The sequence below is a fragment of the Pocillopora verrucosa genome, chromosome 10 (genome assembly GCF_036669915.1).
Source record: "Pocillopora verrucosa isolate sample1 chromosome 10, ASM3666991v2, whole genome shotgun sequence".
NCBI lineage: Eukaryota > Metazoa > Cnidaria > Anthozoa > Scleractinia > Pocilloporidae > Pocillopora > Pocillopora verrucosa.
In genome coordinates, this window is record NC_089321.1 from 15,582,475 (window position 1) to 15,590,810 (window position 8,336).

Consider the following 8,336-nt stretch of genomic DNA (forward strand, 5'->3'; position numbering starts at 1 on the left):
CGATAAAGTGGTCGTGGAAGCTAAGAATATTTGACTAATCGGTAGATGGGATAATTAAATAAAACGCGGTTCTGTATACCATTCAAAGACAACAACGTTCTTGGATAACTTATTCTTTATGACGGCTACGTTTTCTTCGTCTGTATTTCTTTTCCCTTTTTCGTATTCACAACTGAAAGAAATCCAGAATTGTTTAAATTAGAGAGCTCTTCGACTTTTATTTTACCGCGCTCTTTGGTGGGCACGAAAGACGTACTTAGTCTTAAAGGTAGGTTCAGAAGGTGGAATTTAAACGCTCTTTATTTGATGTTCTGGCTTGTAAAATCGAAACATCTATCAGATGTTACACCTGACAAAATTTTTTTTCAGCTCCGAAGCAGAAGAACAATGCTTTTCGAGACTGATAACGAGTCACAAAATTTGGTAGGATAAAAAATTACCGGGCGCACTTGTCTCACTGAAGAGAAGACAGATTTTTCCGTGAAAAGACTGGCAAAATTTTCCAAGTGCACCTGGGCCCTTATAAGTGGTGTTTGATTCTTAGAGACTAGTTGAGAATTTACCTGTATATTCAAAATGTAGCATCGATAATTAGAGAAAGAAAAGTCTCCATTTAGATTGTATTCGTCGTTTTAAATCAGGAATGATTTGTAGTGGAAGTTCGATTTTATCAGACAGAGGGTATGAGATGCTAAAAGCAACTGACGTGGAAGTATATGGTTAAAAATATGTTGCATAACGAGGCAATTGGTAGTGTTGGACCGGTTTGTTGCTGGGGGAATATTGGTGAATATTAGTCTCCTAGTAACGAGGTTGTTGCTAAGAAAGATCTATCATGCAACCGGTTTGTTGCAGCAAAGAGCCGAAACATACGACGAGCTAAACGATGGCGTCGAAGTTTGGAATATGTTTATTGTTGTATGGTGAATCGTTCGTAGACAATAGAAATGGTTTTAGATAAAAAAAAAAATAAAAAAAAAAGAGAGAGGAAAGTCAAGATGAAGAATTTCCATTTGGAAATTGCTTTTAAGATTGCTGGTGAGTAGGATACAAAACAGGGGAACACTGGAACTATGATTTTTACTGCAATTGTTCATCGCATGGTAAAAAGGTAATTTTGCTTAGTTAAAGTTTGTAAATGTTTTTGTCATTCGGTGTGTTGTTTTGGTCGCATCAAGGTGTACGTATTAATCACAGTTCAAAGGCTTGAAGAGTTAATATTGTTGTCGACTTGAAATCATTTTGTACAGAAAAAGACCATCGTTTCCAAGCTTATTTATTTGGTGATCATTTCTTTTATTCTCATGACCTTACTGTGTGATTTAGGGCCATCACTGTTATTCCTGTTGCAACTTTGGCTGAGAAAAATGCCAATTGTGAGGATTTTCAGGGCGCAAACTACCTCTACGTGGACAACGGTCCAAATCGTAGCGTGCGGTCTTGACTTCTTCTTATAAATGGATGAAATTTCGTTCTCCATACTATTCCTTATAATGTGTTCAAATTCTCATACAATGGTTCCTCTCGTAACTTAATTAGCACCGAGTCACACATCATGTGACGCTTTCATGAATTAATCGTTTTGCTTTTTCTCGAGACATGAGCTTCGGACGCCTTTTGTGTGACTAATATGTTATTTCATTGAAGTGACAGCCAGTTTTGAGAAGTAATATTGATTAACAAGATAACATTTTATTAAAAAAAAAAAAACATGGGTTGTCATAACTGTCACAATTTGTTATTGGATTCTGAAATTGAATGCATTGATGACTTATCATTAAATCAGTGTTGTGCAGCTCTTTAGGTCATGTATAGGCTATATCAGGTTGCAAATGTTTGAAGTTATGCTATTAACATATAATGCAGCATTTTGATATGAAGCTCAGTACATAATGGTGTAGAAGAGTATACTAGGAAGGTAATGAAGCAGAATCTTGTTTATTCGTCCTCAGCATCATTTTCATCAGACGTTGTAGACATGTTCTCAAGGTTTGATGTGGCAAACTGTGGGAAAAGAAGTCATTAACAGAAGGAGTGCATCAGAAGGAAGAAATGACATTTTAAGTGGGCATAAAAACTTCACAAAGGTGTATGATTATTGCTCTAGTGTGTCAATGTAAATGTTTGTGTTTTAACTATCAATGGTAATTGCCTTTCTTGTCTAATTGTAGTTGTGATTGAATTTAATTGTAAACTACATGAGTTGAAACTTACTGTTTTGCACACCTCCAACATATGATTAACAAAGACTCTGTTTTGTTGTGAGTTCTGTGAAATATAGGAAAGATAATTTGTCTGTAAAATGATGTGATCCACCTTAACCCTTCAACCACTAAGAGTGACTAACATCTAATTTCTCCTAACAACATCACCCTTGAACCAAACATTAAGGTCATGAGAATAAAGGATATGATCACCAACTAAAGAAGCTCTTGATTGTTGAACAAATTCTCCTTGTCAGAACCCTGGGAAATGTCTAGGAAGTAGTATGGAGATTATTCATACTGATGCTAGGGAGGAGAGGGTTAAATAAATACTTGTAGTTGACAAGATCTGCAGAGGAAACCTGCTTTTTAGATTAAATTTGTGATGTCAGTGAATTAAATCTTTTAAAAAATGATCAAATGAATACACAATTAAGGTGTTACACTATGTTGAATTGGGTTTTTCACTGTACCAAAAGTTCACTTAAGGTTTTAAAGAATTTTTTTAGTTCCCTTTAACTCCCAGGATCGAGTGACCAAGACACAGTTTCTCCATACAAAATCAATAAAAATGTTCTAAGTTATGTGCAAGTAAGGAACTATGAATTAAAATGTATGCTCATTCTGTTAGGATTGATAAGATTTGATCAAATTTCATAGGCTGGGTATGGTACATAAATATGTATCCCTCAATTTGGAGCTTCAACATCCCCCTATCACAGCAACCTCCTCAGGCATTTGAAGTTTTGAAGATTTATTCTTGTTCCTGGGGCCAAAGTGTTGTTCAAATTCCCTACTCAAAGTGTTGGATTTAATAGTTAATTTTTGTAAAATGCAATTGATAGTTAGTGCTATTTTTCTGTTTCGCTGTACCAGCGATCCAGTGATTTATAGTTAACATTTTTAATTGTTTGATGCAACAACACAGGTGATTTGGGTTCGTGAGAATGACAAGTGAATTTATGAACAAAATAATACAATAATTGTTTGTGCTAACAGTAGTTAGTGGGTTTTAGCTCTTGTGGTTCATATTTTAGGCATACATTAAATGACTTTCCATCTTCACTAAGGTTTTAATCATTATGCTAAACTTTGCAGACCTTTTTTTCTGAGTTGCCCAGGTTGAAAGGGGGATTTTAAAAGTTTGAATTTATTGGTGCATTACCTCTGTTCCTATCTGCTAGTTGTTTGGTGTTCATTTGTGCTACAGCATTTGCAGCAAATTCTGTAAAAAAGTAATAGTCAGTGATATCAATTCAATATCAAAAAGATGATTAAGGAAATCAAATAAAACATCAATTACAGCACAATTTGTTGATCAAATACAAAATTCTCCAATAAACCAACATTGTTATTTTCCTGCATATAACTTACAACATGTTTTGTAACGAAATGTGAGAAATATGCAGTCAGTAATAATTTAATGGTCAACAATATTTGTGGCATATTACATAGAGCATTTAACCATTAGAAAGTCAATTTGCGATGTAATTAGAGAATTTTCCCTCTTCTTCTAAGTTGCCCCATGGTGAAAAAAGGATTTTAAAGTTTTGAATTTATTGGTGCAAATTACCTTTGTCTTGCAACTGTTGCATTTCCACTTTATGATCTCACTAATATTTGTTACAAATTCTGTACAAAAGTAATACAAATATGTGGTCACTGATGTTGCAGTTGACAACCATATTCATGTGGCTTATAACATAGTTCATTCATAAACATAGAAAAAGAGACACTTTTTGGTGAGAAAGCAAAAGGTATATATATTTCATGTATTTTTTTCAAATGGCATTATTTCAAAACAGGTGTGTATATGTATATGTATATGTATATGTATATGTATATGTCTAGTTATATCTGAGTGAATTCACCAGAACAGACCCAAAAAAACAACAAACTCAAAGTGAATATCGCAGAAAAAAACTTTCAAAATTAAACATTTTTTAACCCTACCCCACCCCTAGCCAAAATGATTAAGTGCATGAGAAGTGATGCCATGAAGTATGAGTCTGAAATGAATATACAGACAAAGTATAAAACAAATCCAGCCTCATAACAACTCGAAACAAGATGTCCACTTTTATGCAAAAAACAAATTCCTTGTAACTTGCAAGTCAAAAACCTACTCTACCCAATTTGCGCACAAAGCCATTTGCAACCCCCCCTTGGGAAGGTTGGTGGTTGGGTTACATTTGGTTACTAGCCTTAATGTTTAAAGTCCTCTGCACTTTTTTTGGCCAGGCTCATTTAAAGGTGGGCAATGCCAGCTTTCCAGTGATTAAACCTTGCAATGACAATTGAGCTCTCTTTTCCAAAGGCATGCTTTTGACACCCAACCACCCTCCAGCCATGGAGTGTTAGCTTAGTGAGGAGGGCATTGGGTTCTGTTAGAAACTGCAAAACCAAACATCCCCATGCCCCCCTCTTCAGGGGTTGAAGTGTGACAGGTTGCAAGGCTGATTACCAGTTTCGCAATGCAGGCTTAATCAACCACAAGGAATAAGACAAGTGTTTTCTAGCCTCAGAGAAAAATGCTGGTCTACCAAAGGGTTTCAAAAATCTATCCTCTCCACCCCCTGAGGTTTCCATACAGAGTCATTTGCATTGTTTGGATTGTTTGGTGGCCAGGCTGCATGCGAGCACTAGCTTAAACATTCAATCCCCTGCATTTTCTTTAACCAGGCTGGCTTGAAGGCAGGCAATGCCCACCTTCAACCAAAACCTAAAAATCAGGTTTTTGCGGCCTCTGCTAAGCCTGCTGCATAGGATGTTCAACAAGCCTCCAACCACAGGGTGTTCACCTGTTAGCTAAGTTCTGGCAGGGTGTGAACTCAAATGTCAATCTTGCAACATAATTGGCATGTTTTTGCCAATGCAATCAGATATATTTGTATATATGGACAAGTTGTATCTTTAGAACAGGAATGAAATTTGTAATTTGTGATGTATATGTATACCTACATGCAACTTGATTGGCAGTTGGGCTGGCACCCTGGTATCCATTCAAATACATACACTCTGTAATGTGTTGAAATTCTGAAAAAAATATATATAAACAATTAGGTTGTCAGTGAAATTATCAGCAAACAAATTTGTTGCATATTATGTAATTCGTTATTTATACATGTAGATTGATCAGAAGAGAGATTATGTTTACACACAATTTATAAACACAAAAAATGGTTTAATTAAAATGCAACAATTACATTATGGATTGTTGATTGCAGTGTCTGTATTGTGTCTTGTGTCAGGTGGAGGAAAATACAAAAAGGCTACTTAGAACAGGTTTGATTGTAGGTTTGAATGTATTATTTGCAGGTTTCCAAGAAAAAATTAGTTTGATTATCCCATTTCCTATGAACTATTGGCCTAACTATCCTGTATTCCATTAATTCCTGCAGTTTGTATCCCTATAGTTCCAATTAGATATTCTGCAATCATCTATTTAAAATATTTTCCATTCCATTGAATTTTTCTTCAAGTATCCTGTATCTTTATAATTTTGACCTAAATATTCTCTATCTGACTGAAACTTCATTGATTGACACATATCAATCACAAACCCAGCTTCCTCTATAAAAGCAAAAAGAAAAATCCTTGCTCAAATTACTGGGCAAGAATAGATCGTTGTTGAATATGTTCGTAGCTTTTGGGTTTTTGTGGAATTTTGCATTTCTTTCTCAGCAAAACAAAGTAGCACTTTTTATACTGTTGGTAGAGTATCAGCAGGCTTCTAAGTGGCTACTATCAGCTTTTAGATGCAGGAGACAAAGCTGGAAATAGGATATGAAAAGCCAATAATGAATATAGGATGCAAATATCAATCAATTTAATTGATGGCTTGTCAATCAAAAGAAGCAAAGAAATGACTGTGTTTTTATTTGATTCATCTAATATTTGATAACTTTGAGGTCAACTATCTCTCCTTGCTAGAAAGCTACCACACTAATTTAATTACCCTTTATAATCCATCATTTCATAAATTTGTGATTATGACTTGAAGCTTCTATCAACTACAACTGTCACGCAATTCTGGCTCTCAGAGATCACTTGGGCCAACAATTGCTTCAAACGTCAGCGTGTGTTCTTCAAGATATGAAGCATGCGGGAAGTTTGGAGAGCATGAAAGATGTGTAAGAGTTGCTCGAGGCGTAGCTTAGAGCAACTCTGGCTTCTTGAGTGCCCTCCAAACTTCCCAAGTGCTTCATATCTCGACGAAGGCACAGCTCACACATGAACCAATTGTTTTATAACATTTTCAACCAGATGGAAAATCTGTTTTCTCGAGGGATTTGTTTGTGACGTCATGAGCGTGCACAATAGGAATTTATAAAATAATTCAAGCAGTACGCGCGCTCTGATTGGCCATAAAACCATTTTACATGAGCGTATGAAAACACGGTTTTCATTCCTCTTTCATTAGTTATTTTATAAAAGAAATGTAAAATGGTTTCCGTGTTTGCATAACCTGATGTAAACGCTCGATAAGCTGGAAACCACTCCGCTTCGCGTCGTGGTTTCCTTCGCTTATCTCGTGTTCTCCCAACCTCCCGCGTGTTTACATCAGGTTATGCAAACACGGAAACCATTTTACATTTCTTCAATGAAGCACGCTCGCGCAATTGAATTTGATTACACAAATTTACTAGCTATGTTATAAACCTCTATATGTTACAGCTCGTTATCCATGATGGTTCATTAAGGAAGCTAAGAAATGTGAACAATTTTTGAGATTTTTTTAAGGAATGGAAATTAATTTCACGTCAAGAGAGATGCGTGTAAGCGAAATGTTGATGGGAAATCGTAGTGTTTCTTTCTTTTGTCGTTTGTTACTTTGGAGATTTACTAAAATCTGCAAATATGGCTTTTGTACGGCACAAAACATTTATTAGGCTATGATTTGTTACCGCTCATTTCAGGAGATTTTAAAGTCACATGCGGAGTGTTGGTTGACATACAAGTTCCCTTTGCAACAACTTCGGCTTTTACGACCGCGAACATCTGCCCTCTTGCTTGAGAGAAAATACTAATAACTCTTTTACATTCAAAAACTGTGCTACTATTCCAGAGATAAAGTAAAATAGTGCTGTCGTTGACGCTTACCGCCATCGAACACTTCAATGCAGAACTCCGTTAAAACTAACATGTGCATTACGATGTGCATCGTGACCCGAATACTTTTCGCTGTTCATGCTGTCTGCTAGACAAAAATTTCAAAATCTTCTCTAAGTCTTTATATGTATCTGCTTACCTCGATCGTAAAATATCTTCCTTTTTTTAAGCATCCTATATCTACATGTAAATCTGCATCTCTCGATCGAGTGTTGCCAAAGTTGACTTACCGACTTTGAATTGCGTGACTCGAAGAATGAGCCAGCAATATTTTGACCAGTAGGCTTCCTGCAAATTTCCCGTGATGAAAAAACCCAAGGACATATCCAGTTGTTTTCATGGGTAAAGACAATAAATTTGAGAGGAAAGTGAGATGCAAAAGTCTGTATTTTTTTTTATAGCCTGTGGCAGCTGCCAGCTGTACCCTCCCTTGCAGTCTTCGTCTAAATTTTTCAAGGTCCCTTCTGATTGTTCGGTCAGTTTCTGAAACTAGATCATCTGCATCAACCTCTTCGTCCTTATTCATACTTACAGAGGAAAACCTCTTCAATAAACCAGCTTTTGTCAAGGCAGATATTCGGCTGAAGTATCAAGCGATCTGCTGCTCTATCAACCAGTCTGTCCTATACAACATTTCTGGCTGGTGTCGTCTCTTAAACTACATATTTGAGAAGCCACACTTCTTACTAGTTTCCTCCCCTGTCCGGCACACGTTTAGAAGAGACTTCTTTGCTTTCTGAGAAAAAGGCATAAGCTTTTTGTGTTTTCCAAAGGGCCCATCCAAAGCGGTCCACCTGGCTAGTAAGTCAATTCGAGTTTTAGATTGAATTGAGGGATTTTTAGACACTCGCTCACTTATGTAGCATCACTATGAGGACGCAATACAACTGATACACGTACACTGCATAGAATCAATACTATCTGCTGAGCTGTTGCGAGAGAGGGGAATATATTACTAGAAGTGTAAACTCTTTGACAGTTACATGACGTTTCAGAGTTGTCTGTCTCCTACTGTCACTA

General features: G+C 36.3%; 1 long non-coding RNA gene across 1 annotated transcript; it reads right to left on the minus strand.

Moving 5' to 3' along the window:
- Positions 1-1,139: 1,139 nt before the first annotated feature.
- On the minus strand, positions 1,140-7,561 carry LOC136284035 (uncharacterized). The gene is made up of 6 exons (XR_010719040.1): positions 7,456-7,561; positions 5,166-5,240; positions 3,778-3,836; positions 3,370-3,429; positions 2,215-2,268; positions 1,140-2,004 (listed from the first exon to the last, which is right to left on the minus strand). It is a non-coding gene; the product is annotated as an uncharacterized lncRNA (long non-coding RNA).
- Positions 7,562-8,336: the final 775 nt, after the last annotated feature.